We start from the raw sequence: 13,986 nt of genomic DNA, 5'->3' as shown, positions 1-13,986 counted from the left end.
TGGAAAGTGACAATATAAACTACTTCTTCATATTGCCGTTGTAACGGGCATGATGGAAGAACATTGTTGTGATGACATGCTGAAGGTGGAGTGTCAGAAAGAGTAGGTGTTTTTTTGGGAAACAGAGTCCAATTTATAGCCATCAAATTGTGAAGTCAAATGTCTTTTAAGTTAGTTTTGATATCAACACCATTTTTATGACAATTGTAGTTACTTGATTGCAATGTAAAATAGCACCATGTCACTGAACAATAGGTGTTATGAGAATCTTAATTAGCACCAACTGTGTGCTTTTTTGTTTTCCACAACCTTAAGATCAAATTAACTGAAAGAAATAATAGTAAAAACTAGTTTTGTAAAAACATCATAAAAAAGAAAGTCATCTTTCAGCTTCTGATGCAAGAGAACTCTTCTGTATTGACATAATGGCTGCAGGTGTGCTGTTCTTAGCTCAAATATTGATGAAAATCTTTGAACTATTTGTTGAATTGTGCCTTTGAAAAATAAATGCGTCCTTCCTTTTTGTACATAGCTTGATATCTTTTAGCCTCAAATAAAGGGAAAACCAACAAAGTGAAAAATAACCTGATTTTTTAAAAAATGTAATTGCTTTTTCCTAAGCTTATTACTTAGGAAAAATGTTGGGAAAACTATTGGAATTATGTAAACATTTTTGAATTAAAATAGCACCATGTAACAGCATTAGAGTCCCTATAATTGGATCTCAAAAGTCAGTTGGCCTCCTTCCATCAATGAAATGAGAGCATATAGCAGTGACTTTGGTCACATTTTCTACAGTAAATTCCTGTTGTTTTCAAGCTCCTGTCCAGTGCTGACATTTCTTGGCATTCCTTTGGGGATTACCAAGTGGAATTTATAAAAACTGTTCATAAGGTGATGATCATCACATCATGAGTCACTCTGGCAGACAACAAAGCAGCAGTGTTCAGAGTAGCATCCAACTCATTCACTAAAGAGTCAAATAGACTTTACTGCTCCTCTTTGTCCAAAGCTAATATGGCTGTGGCACTTGGGAAGTACATTGTTCTCAATTTAGCATCGTGACATTCTTTGCAATCAGTGAAAAGGATGTCACGATTGTGACATCCTTAGCATCCTTAGCATCCTTAGCATCCTTAGCATCGTGACATCCTTTTCGATCAGTGCCATAGAGGCATGTTTGCTTGCGTGGACTTTGTTAAAGTCCTAAACTATTGGATCTGGTTTTAATGAAGATAGAAGTGTAGAGACGAACAAGATGGTTGTTAATGTTACAGTTTTTCTCAGTCATGTTGATGAATTTCTTGAACAGTCCTTGACATTTGCAAAACGGTAAGTGTATTTCTCAAAACAGTTTGTATTAACTGCAAAAGAGCATGGACCAGCTGCAAAAGCCAGTCTCTTCCTCTAAATTATTAGCTCAACTCTCAAAAGTGAACATCTGTGTCAATGAATGTGTCAGTGCCTTAAAACGCCAAGTCCTTGTTTCTGTGTAAGGATAAGATAGTCAAATTTCTTTGTCATATTATAAACATAACTGGGTATTCTAGAAGGATCTGTGATGGACTGGTGACCTGTGCAGGGTGTAGTTCATCTCTCACCCTCTGGACATAAGACCCAGCATGGATACACGTGTTCAATAATGAATGGACGGATAAACTCTGGAGAGATGTTCTATTATAAACTATGGCAAAAGTTTAGATACCAAGTATTGTAAATTGTAATTGTAGAAAATCAATGACAATAGACTGGAGAAGATTTGCATATACACTTTTACAGCAATTTGCCGACCAGCCATGCCATCGTGATCCAAAAAGGAAAACACTGCAGGAAACACAAAAGTAGAAATGGGAACATAACACAATCTCCATAAGTTCACATGCAGTGCTGTAGGAATTACAGCGCAGTGTGTCCCTCTGCTTTCCATCTCCATGCTGAGAAAAATTTCTCAATCACTCAGATCCCAACATAGTTCATCAGAAAATGAACAGTGAACACGTAGTTACATGGTTGTGAACCATTTTCACACAACAGCATAGTCTACCTGGGACACACCCCCTCCCTCACATCATGCCACTATCTCCGAGAGATTTCCCTCTCTGCATTCTCTGCATTTGCTTTTACAAAATGGTCAAGCAGAGAGTGCCACACTTTTCTTGCATGAAAAATGACATCACACTTTCCCTCCAGCAGGTATTAACCATCCACCAATCATATTTTCTTAGGAGTTATTTGATGAAGAACCATACAAACGTACCTCAACGAGTCATATAAACATTCCTCAAAAACATTTGTGTCTTGCCAATGCAAAACCTGGATAGTGGAATCGGACTCGCAGAAGAGAAATAACGCTCCTGTCAAAGCGCATACCGCATAGAGCACAGCAGCAAGCTTTTGCTCAATCAGACAACTCTTTGTACAAAGAGCTGTTGAAATAGTTTGACCAGGCCTTGTGTTGCGAACAAAGTGATGCAATTTTCATCACGCATTTACATCAATGCGAGAACTGTTTAATTATTTTGGTGCCTTAAGTATTAAGGTCAGAGTAATACTATTCAATCCCCTGTTGAAAAATGTATAAATTGTTTAGTAGGACCATGCTGTCAGCAGAGACACATCGACGTATTTATAGGTCTTTTACAAAGCATGATAATTGGTGCCAAGAAATCATTTTGCTTCTGCAGAAAAGCATTTAATGAAATTGCATTAATTGGTATTGTTAACTTTCATTTCAAACTTTATGTGAAATTTTTTTCTGCAATTTCATTGGCACTTTAACTTCTAAGTAGATTTTTAGTTTATCATACTTATCAGTTTTGAAGACGTTTTTCTTTGTAGTTTTGGTTTAAGAAATATCATAATTTTAGAACTTTTAACAGATCATGTCTACAATATAATGTTTACCCAATATTGTAAACAAATTTACAATATTGTAAATGTCTTTAACAATGCACATTTCCTCAGTTTAGCAAGTCTTCACTGTTTACCAGTCACTGTTGTTTGGTTGTTTTTTTCTATTTATTGTGTCTTCACCTTTCTTCCCTGCTGCAAACCACTTGCTGCTATCTTAGTTGTTTCTGCAGAGTGCAAATAAAGACAGGCTATCTGATGGATTAAATACCAAACATTTATAGAAGACATTTGAATTTTGTTGGAAATATGTTACTCATTCATTTGTTTAAGCACAAAACAAATGTACTTTAGACAGGCACTCCTTGAAACTCCAAAACTACTCCTTGAAAAAGTAATGAAAACTCCTGGACATTTTCTTATATACAGAGAAGGTGTATAGCTTTTAAAGGCTCAAACAGAGGGTCCAACATCCAGATCCGTTTGGCAGTGTGTCTCCCAGAACAGCGGCATTGATCTAAAGAATAAAGTTGGTAGAGATGGAGTGGAGTGTAACTGCACTTTGCAAGTTACAGTTTTCTTCCATGATTTACCATGATTTACCTCATGACAGGCATTCCTGTCAGAGTTTATGCTGAGCAAAAGCGTCCCCACAGCATGATGCTGCCACTGCCATGATTCACCGTTGCATTAGTGGAGGGTGTCATAAGTCAGTCCTGATTTTTCCAGGGAAATTTTTTTACATGCAAATTAATGGGACTTCCTTCAACAAATAGACTTCTTCTACTTATCACCTTCTTGAGGCCAAACTTGTGTAGTGTGAGACAAGTAGTTGTCCAGTCAACAGATTCACCCAGCTACCGTCCTCTCTAGAGTTACTTGGATTTTTTAGGTTCTTATGTTTGGATGCTGGATGAATAGTGATCTGTCGCTGCATTTCCATTACAAATGTGCACAAATCTTTGTCTATATTCTGCCAATGTCAAAAAAAACAAAATTTTGCAATTGCAGTGTTTTCATTAAATTAGAAATGAAATTCCAATCATGTGTGAATAAGCTTGTTCACACAATAAGTCATTAAAAATCATGGCAGCAACAAATGTAGACAGTTACATGAGATATTTATTATTCAGCCATGATGCTAGTGCTCTTAATCTATCAGCCATCAGAGGCAACTTATTCAGGCACTGGAGTGACAACCACATAATACTTGAGAGAAGCTGTGTATGCAGTGTGTTTTTAAGAAATTGTAATCCGCGATTTTACAGAAGATGTATGGATTTAACATGTTGAAACAATACACAACTTTTTATGAAGTGCACAATGCTGTGAGAACTCTGGTGAAGCCAGTTGCACATTCTCCAAAAAAAAAAAGAAAAAAACAACAACAAACAAACAAACAAAAAAGCAGAAACAAACCATGAAGAAGACGACTACATCTTCTTGTCTTCTTTATGGTTTTCTCCAACAATGGCATTGGCTTGTTGATCAGGTAAATTGTGTAGTGCAAAAAAGTGTTTCCATTGCAGTTCTGCAACATCTACTTCAGTTCAATTGAAAAAAACACCTCATCCCGACTTTTTATTGAAAAATATGTTGGGTTTTTTTCAAAATTGGTGTGTTTTCATTTAGTGAATTTATTTTCATAATTTTAGTTAGCAAAATTCTATGCTTAATAGAAACGCAGCTGCTGACAAGTTGTGAAATATCATTTCATAAACTCAAGTATCATAACACTTAAAATATCTGCACAATTCGTTCTCTTAACTGATCCCCTGGGTTTGCTTGTTCACCACGTGCTGTTTGTTCACCTGTGTGGTGCAGCCAACTGAAGAGGCCTTCACTGAGGCCTTTTATTTACTTTTGTGACTTCTGAAGACAGTTGATTGCACTGGATCTTATCTAGGCTCATCAAATCAAAAGGATTGTATACAAGTGTATGCAGCAAGTTTCACATTTTTTTATTTGTAAAAATCTTTTAAAACCATGAATAATTTTCATTCCACTTCAAAATGATGCACTACTTTGCAGTGGTGCAGAACATACAATCCTATTAAAGTACTCTGGAGCTGAAATGTGACTAAATGTTTGAGGATTATGAACATTTTTGCAAGACACTGTATGTGGAAAAAAAGTCAGTCAACCAATTACATGTTATTTTCCCACCTGAAGGTGATACAGAAATGGTACAAATGAGACAGAATCTACATAATAGCAATAACTAAATAGTAGAAGTTGTACTATCCAAAAACATTAAGTAAAATACTTAAATTTAATATTTGTAATACCACAGAATTACATGTAAAAAACAAAAACGTTTTCAATTTATTCACAAACATGCATCCATCTAGCCATTGTCTAACCATTTATCCTTGAAGGGTCAAGGGGGCTGGCGCCTATCTACAAAGGCACTCATAAACATGATAGGTAGTAATGGCTGCAGCTGCGCAAGACATTAGCTTATTTTTAAAAAGCTGCACAAGTTAAATTAATTTCGCTTTGCAGCTGCATTGCCCTTTTTAAAATGCAAGCAACACTGACAAAAACAAGCGTAAACACTGGCACGCTCATATGAAATCATCATATGAGTAGAGGAGTCCTTGCCTGCGCTCACAGTTGACAGGAGAGAAGAAGAACAGCCTGCTGGGTTCTAGCACACAACGACATGATGGTTTCAGAGGAGTCAACCAAGCATCTCGAGTGGTGGAGCAGCGAAAGGGCAGCCTTAAGCAGGAGAGCAGGTAGCGAAATGATCAGGTGGACAATGTGACATCAAGCGTGCTTGGAAGCAGTCGGGCAAGGAAGGCTGACATAATACTGCATAAAGGGAGCCTCTGGAATGAGACGAGAGAGAACAAACAATGAAAGAGAGACACATCAGACTTCTTGTTGTCAGTCACAAACTACAACAGAGTTTAGTTTTATAAGGTAATATATCCCCAAACTCGTACAAAATCTGCCAGTGAGGGGAAAAAAAAATCTACTCTATTCTATCACAAAGTAGCAGGTCATGCACAAAAGCAATGAAGAATTTCGCAATATGTCAAGTGAACCTCAGCATTTTTTTTATTTTAGCGTAGTTGTAATTTGCAATTTCAAGTTCAAAGTTCCTGGAAGATGTGATGCTAAACTAAAAATACAAGATTTTGATTGACTGCGAACTAGTGTATCTTTTCTATATGAGCCCAAGTTTGGTGTTAAAAAATACCTATTTGACAAATTTTGAGTTTACATAAATTGTGATTTGTCACCTAGAAAAAAAAAATACACATTATTATCATTGTAATAAATAAACAGGATATGGCATATTTTTGTTTTTTGGTAAACATTAGGTGTTATTGCATTGACATCAAAAAAACACAAGAAAGGTTAAAATGTTGACTCAAGCTAAATGTGAAAAGTGATTTGTATTGACATAATAAAATGATTTATTTCTCATATCTTAAATAGGGACTCCCCTTCACCCCCAGTTTGTTTCCAGTTTGTGCAAAACAAACTGGGTAACTAAAACAGAGTATTTCCTGTTTCAGTTTTTTATTTTTTTTTCCCCCACATGGTTTTATTACACATACAGTATAATTTTAGCATGCTGTCTTGGCTGAAGTGCAATTTACACACAAGGATTTATTGACTCAAGGAAATTTGGGGACTTGTGCATATTTAACATTATCCAGTTGATTACTAATGTATTTTTAACTAGTTGGGAGAAATAAAAAAAAATAAGAATCTTTATCTTCAATAAACATAAATGTATTTTCTTCCTGTGACAAAAATAACTCATGCTCCTTTTCGTACAGATTTTCGACTTGCTCCATATTGAAACATTAATATGTAACATTTAGCATCCATAGCATGCATTCTTGTGAGGAGAAACAATAAAATGCTTTTACTTCTTTCCTTTTTTCTGTGTTTTGTTCCGTTAATATTTTTTTTTTTCAAAAACATACACACCTGCACACATACCCCCACACCTCTACACACACACACATGCAAACATCTTCAAAATTCTTATGTATTTCTTGTACATGTATATACATTTCCATTGTTGTAATGTCTGCATGTATTGTGTGCAAGACAGGCGATATCATGTTGCTTAAAGCTGTAAAGCTTTAAACAATATAGTGTATGCAGACATTTCTGAGAGGCATTTTACTCTTTATGTTTGTTAAAGTCAACATTGGCACCCTAAATGTCTCCCTCAGACAAAAATGCTTTGGAAATAATTTTATTTCCGCTTTTAATTACTGAAAAGAAATTTCATTTTGCTGCAATTATATTTTACAAACAATATTTTATGTATTTGTCTACCATCTTTGAATTAATAAAATAGCTCATAGCAACAACGTCATTAGTACTTGCAAACAAATTCAAATTTCACCAAAATTCTTATGTATTTTTGCCAAAACTATACCTGCTGAAATTGTGATAAAAAGGTATATGCTGTGATAAACTGTGAAAAAGTGTAATATTTCCTTTTGTTTAAATATATTTATAAAAAGTTGTGTAAGTGCAGTTACCTTCTCCGAATTCCTTTTATGATGAAGACTTTTGTGTTCAGCAGCTGAAACAAACAGAATTAACTTACTAGAAAAAAGAGAAAAGCCAATTTAGTATTTTTCATACAGCTTAAAAAAAAAGACTGATTTAGTTATGAATTTAAAACGCTCCCACATGGTGTGGTCTCGGATCTGTCCAGATCTGAAGTAGCTTTGCGATGTGTTTATGTGACTTCATCTAAATAATGATGGGCTATCAGGCAGCCTTCTGAATAAAAGGATCCCAAAGTGGGGGACAAACAGGCAGGTAAAAACATCTCATTGATGTGCAGCTTCACGATTTAGAAAGTTTCTGTCTCCATGTGCAGCACTCAGAGAGCTCTGATACTTTGGAGTAGAAGATACATCTCCAGAGTGTTAGCATGGGGGGTGGGGTCGGCAGCAATTGCGGTTATTTGCGTGCATTTTGGATCTAAATACTGTGTTGTATGATAGAATATCTGCAGCTACAACAATGTGATGGTAGACGTTACCAATGGCAAAAACCCTTAAATATATTTCTCTATAAGAAAAAGCAAGAAAAGAAAAGAAAAGTTAAAGAAAACATGGACTTTTCTAGGAGTTATCTTCACTCACATGAACATAATGTGGCTTGACAGGAGAATATTTGTGACACAAATTAATAACAAATATATTCCTTTTCTGAGAGACTTATCTCCACTACCCTCATCTATGCCCTCCTGGCATAGATGAACTGCCATCATTCCATCTCCCATCATATTCAGTAAATTAAAATATTGTTGAAACCTTCAGTTATTTTATCAACTCAATTCACTAAGTGAAATTCATTATATGGGTTAAATGCAAAAACGGATGTTTTCAAGCCTTTCCTTGTTTTAAAAATAATGATTTCTCCACTTAATACCAATGAAAACATGCAATTTAAGATTAGAAAACTATACCAGACCAATAAAAATAGTTTTAATACGGAGATCGGTGCTTAGAAAGTATGTTTAATACCTGCTCAGAGATTGTTATTTTTAAGAGGTACTTTTGATCTGACAAACGGGCCTCACTGACGCTCTGACTCTCATTTATTGAATATGACCGCATCGACGTGAGTCTTATAACATAAAAATAATCATAATTCACATAAAATCAATCTGGAAAATTAAAGGGGTTTTTTTAGAAGTAGTGCAATTTACAGTCTAAAAAAGTCCATCTTTTTGCAGTGCTGCTGGAATATTTCAAGGAGAAATACAGCCAGTAAATGAAGGCATAATTTAGTCACTGAAGCATGATGTCCACATTAATTGACACGTGTCCGATAGTAGATGGCCTGAGAAGATATTACTGAGGGTTTCTGTATTCATGGCTGATTGATGAAAAACAAAACACATTTTGTTGTAATCTTGCACTAATGGCCTGGAAGTGTGCAGGTTATAGAGTCCAATGAAATGGACCATATGCAAGTTTATCATCAACACCTGTGAACACAAGAAAACAGCTTTGAATATCTGCTCAGTGCAGGGACAGCTATGTGTCAAAGGATTAAACATATAAGTGAGCAAAAATACAGTTAAGCTGAAACTGAATTACTAACTTAAGTCTATTAGAGGTTCGAAAGAGTAATCATCAAACTTGGACTTTAAGTGGAATTTAAATATGCTATAATTCCCTTTTTCTGCTTAAGTAAGAAATCAAATGCAGTGCAATATTATGTAACACCTTTTTATTTGGTAAGAAAAATATACATAAATAACTATGCAGTACTACAAAAAACAAAACAATAAAATAAATTTAAGATTAATATAACTTATATTAAACTTGGAAAGGAGTGGAGTGAAGAAAAACATTTACCTCCACCCCTCATTTCCATTCCTAAATAAATTACATGTATGCTGGTACCGTTTAGTAACTATTTCTTCAGTGTCATATCAACATAGCATTTTACATTAACAAGGTACAAAAAGTAATCACTATATGTAATATATAGTTAATGTTGCAATAAACAAATTTACATTGCCGTCCCAGTCAGACACCCTATAAGTGATGTGACCAGAACATTTATTTATATCTTCATTTAAAGGGATCAATTTTGAACATTGCTTGAGCTGTGAAACAGCCGGTTCCAAAGTTTAACACAACAGACATACACAAACTTTTCCTAGCAGTTCTCACTGCTTGGATTTTAAAATTTTCACAGTCCCTCATATTATAATGTCACTGTCTTTGTGTAAAGAACTTACAAATATTGGTAGGTAATATGATTTTTATTTAACGTATATAGAAGTTGTGTAGTATGAAGACCTACTACATCAAAGAAATGTAACATCTGAATTGAAAGAATAAGGTATTGTGTTATCACAAAACAATTCTATTTTATGTAGAACTCTCATAGGATGTTTATGGATGTCAAAGAGGGGATGCAGAAAACTTGTATAGGTTTGGCCAATATAGTTATTGTTGTTAAAGACAAGAAAAGAGGCATAAACTTGGTACAATATCCTCTTTATGCACTATAATCAATATGGTGTACAATATGAGTAAAGACTGAAAACAGCTGATGAGGTATATCTTTTTTTATTTTTATTTGTTTATTCCATTCACAGTTTCTGGAAACCCTTAAACATTGTTTTTGCAATGTGAACAGCATTAAATGTTCATAAACAAACAACCTTATGAGTTTTGCTTTTGCTTTTTTTTAGCTTCAATTCTGTTCTGTAACATTGCTTCCAGACATCAAAGTGGGTTTTATTGTAACTCAACAACAGACTGCATTCAAGGGAGAAAAAAAAAAAAAGACGAGAGAAAGATTGGCAGATGCATTTGGATATACGAGTAGTTGGGTGACAAAGCTAGAGCGAGCCGTGTTTGAGTCACAACTATACTCTCTAACAGCTTTGTTTACCTGCCCTTACTGCTGCCACAATTAATGCAGCAGAGAAGTGGACTGAACCAGGTACCCTTGGAACCAAGCACCCAGTCCAAGTACACCATCCTGCTTTGTTCTACAGTACATTTGGTGATCTGCATTGATCTGCTGCTGTGCCTGCATGTGTATTTTTTTTATTTTTTTATTTTTTTAATTGTTGTTACAAAAGAGAGCAGCTATGCTAAAATGTTGCCACTTGAAACAGCACGGAGGACACTGGCACTCATGGAAACATGTGGATTTGAAAGTTTCAGAAGCAGCATTTTCTTTGCTTTTTTCTCGCAATAATAACCATAGTTTTTTTTTATTATTATTATTATTATTATTATTATTATTATTATTATTATTATTATTATTATTATTATTATTATTATTATTATTATTTCTAGAGAGTTTTGACTGTTAATGTAGTACATCTCACAAAAGACACCTGAAAACCTTTGAGGATCCCCAAGGATGAAATGCAGTTTCGGTTTGGGTGAACTCAATGGAAGATTAGGTTTGAGAAGCTGAAATTCATTATTCACACTGACGCAAATTTTACCTTCATTGTTTTGTGCACAGAGTGCAGAGAAAGGACTCACTTTGAAGCACACGAAGTCTTTTAATTTAACTTTTTTAGAGAATCATACAGTAGATATTTGGGAGAAAATTAAATTTTTAAACATTGATTTAATTTTTACAAACTCCTTCTTGTTTCATAAGATTATTTTTTTATGTTTTTTCTACATCTTTGGGTTCTCTCAGGGTTATTTGTATAATAATTGATTCCTTTGGCTTTGGTGCCCATATAGATATCGTAATCAAAAAATATGGAGGCTTAATGAATCACAAATACACAGACAACAAATGTCTGAGAAAAGTTCTAATTTTGTTAAAGCCTTGAGAAGTTATTTTATCAAAAAATATACATCTAGCCTCTTAGAGTGTCTGATGTGTTGTTATAATGTATATAAACCTATCTTCATGTATTTTTTTTTAAGTTAGAAAAGCCTTACGTGTCTGTAATGATGCAGGAAACCATGTTCTTAATTTTTAACTTCTGTTGCTATTCTGTGAAATATATAAAATAAATTGTTAACTTTTACAAATTTGAAAGAATTATTTCTTTCATCACCATTGTGCATATTTAGAGACCGTGTAAAAAGCGAGCTCTCTTTGAGACATTGAGAAATTAAAGATGTAGAAATTGTGATTTCTTTATATTTCCCTTATCTCCACCACACTAAATGAACTGCTTTGATTCTAGAAGGGAAAAAAAACGCTAGCACTTTAATCCCATTACAATACATTTAATTCTTCCGTTCGCCGTTTTCCCCAGCTGCAAGAATATGTCTCCGCATCCTATTAAAGCCCATATTCTGTTTTCTTTCTTTCTTTCTTTTTCTTTTTTTCTTTTCGGACCTCTATTAGCATCATTTCGTTCATCAAGCCACATTAATTGTGAATGAATGCAAACTCCTGCAGAAGAATAAGGCCTTCAAGAGGTCTGTCACATACTTTCTCCACTTGGGAGGACCTTTAACCTACTTACCAGAGAAGCCGCAACGTTTCAAGTAGAGCGGCTGAAAGATATGCACCTGCCCGCTTTTTACTCTCGCACTGCGCCGCGATTTAAGAGGAGAGAAAGTATTTGATCTAAATGGTGCAACAATGGCCGCAGGTGTGGAATTTCCTCCATAAATCTCTGCAACAAATGAGACTCACAGGCCAGACACGAGAGACCGGAATCTCAAATAAGATGATATGAAGTAATCTGGTCGTGAGTGCCAATATTCGAATTTAGATTCTTATTTTTTTCTTTCCCGTCACAAAACAAAAACAAAAGCAAAACAAACAAACAAAAAATTGTATTATGTATCTTTATCATTGAATGTATCAGTATTTAGTGGAAAGGTGGAGGACTGCCGGTCATGTTTATTTGTAATCGAAATCACCTTGTCTTCAATCATTTACTGAATCATTTTATTGTTTCAGATCTATGTTCTAATTGTTCTGCAGGAATTTAAGCCAAAATGAGATTTTTAAGCATCATACATTAACGTTTATGTCTTAAATTTCATGCATTTGTTGTTCTGACATCGCGTGCGCTTTTCTAGACCTCAAAAACGCTGGAAATACCAAGCTGCACACTAAAAGACTACATTCGGTTACATTTCTCTATAGATTCACTTGCAAAAATGATAAATAAATCAATAAATAAATAAAATCTAAGGAAACTGATTGTGCGCAAATCACAAACGGAAAGGCTTACATGTATTCACGTTTATCGAATTCCTAAATCATTTAGAACCAACAAACAACAACAAATAAAAGATGAAGTACTATAAACTATCTTTACTGTCACCTATTTTCTGTCTGTATGAAAATTACAACTCAGTCATAGAGAAGACTGCAAAACATGCGACTTCGACTGGAGACGTTCGGAGCTCTAAGTATAAATAAATTCTGCAGTTTCCTGAACTCTGTCCTCGGCCGGTGTGTGATTGAGTTGGCGGGTCAGGACCCTGGCCCTTCAGCCATCTCCACGCATCTCTCAGGGTATTGAACTCGCATCAACGAGATGGAAAAAAGCACTTCAGGAGCCAGGCCGCCTGGATACATCTGCTGCTTTGAGCTAAGGGAGGAGTGACGGTATTGGAAAAAGGTTGTCAGGGGGATATGAACTAGTGATATTCATGGTTTGTTATTAGGTTCTTGTAAACAACTGCTAAACGGCCAAGATAAAAGACTTACAGGTGGAAAAGTAATAGTGTCGCTGATGTGAATTAAAATCCCTTGATTTGCACAATAAACGTACAAATGTTGATTTTTTTTTTTTTAGAAAGTAATTTCAAACATATGGAACGTCTCATTGTTAAATGAGCTGCAAATATATTTCAATTCTTGCAGCAATGAGTATGAGGTATTATCTCCAATAACTTTTAACGGAGATACATTTAGCGGGAGTAAAAAAATTTTACAGCGATCTTAACGTTACTGCCAAAACAAAAGGAGACCAAAACGCGTTTTCTCTTCACAATGTTTCTTTAACTCTTATCCTCAACAGGCTCATGTTTAACATGGAGGTAGTGCAAATAGAGTCCACCTTATGGCAATACACACTGGATCAAGTAACATAAATATTTCCAAAAATAATTACAAGGAAAACAGTTTCATTTGTAAAAGAAAAAACAAACAAACAAAACAAAAAATCCCAGGAATTGACCAACCTTGTCGCGGTTCCACGTTTGCCTCCTGCTGCGTTCTTCGCATCTTATTCCTATTTTTTTTTTTTTTTTTTTTTTTTCAAGTTGACATAGATTTAATAATAATAATAATAACAATGACAATTAATCAATTAATTTTGGGTCTAAGCTGTTCTAACCGTTGCTTGCAGCCACCGAGCTCCAGATTTTTATGGGATCCTGATGTGAAGGGGGGTTTGCGGACAACAGGGTCTTGCTCTCTGACTCAGTAATCCACAAGGTTGAGAGGTTTGCCTCATTTACATAATGTTAGAGCTCTGGGCCGAGGCATATCTTTCTTTCTTTCTTTTTTTTTTTTTGGACACACCGTTCCCAAAGAAGAGTTGGAAAAAGGCACACGGTTGGGACAATATACAGCGGCAGAAAAGAATACTTAATTTTTAAATGAATAATAATAATAATTAAAAAAATCTATAATTGTAAAGAGAGGGTATTTATTTACACATATTCAGAGTTA

General features: G+C 34.9%; 1 long non-coding RNA gene across 1 annotated transcript; it reads right to left on the bottom strand.

The window, feature by feature from the left end:
• Positions 1 to 4,800: 4,800 nt before the first annotated feature.
• Positions 4,801 to 13,759, bottom strand: LOC122846405. The gene is made up of 3 exons (XR_006373232.1): positions 13,494 to 13,759; positions 7,368 to 7,411; positions 4,801 to 5,684 (listed from the first exon to the last, which is right to left on the bottom strand). It is a non-coding gene; the product is annotated as an uncharacterized LOC122846405 (long non-coding RNA).
• Positions 13,760 to 13,986: the final 227 nt, after the last annotated feature.

The sequence above is a fragment of the Gambusia affinis genome, linkage group LG16, assembly GCF_019740435.1.
Source record: "Gambusia affinis linkage group LG16, SWU_Gaff_1.0, whole genome shotgun sequence".
Lineage (NCBI taxonomy): Eukaryota > Metazoa > Chordata > Actinopteri > Cyprinodontiformes > Poeciliidae > Gambusia > Gambusia affinis.
Note: the sequence above shows the minus strand (reverse complement) of the source record. Positions and strands in the feature narration are given on the sequence as shown.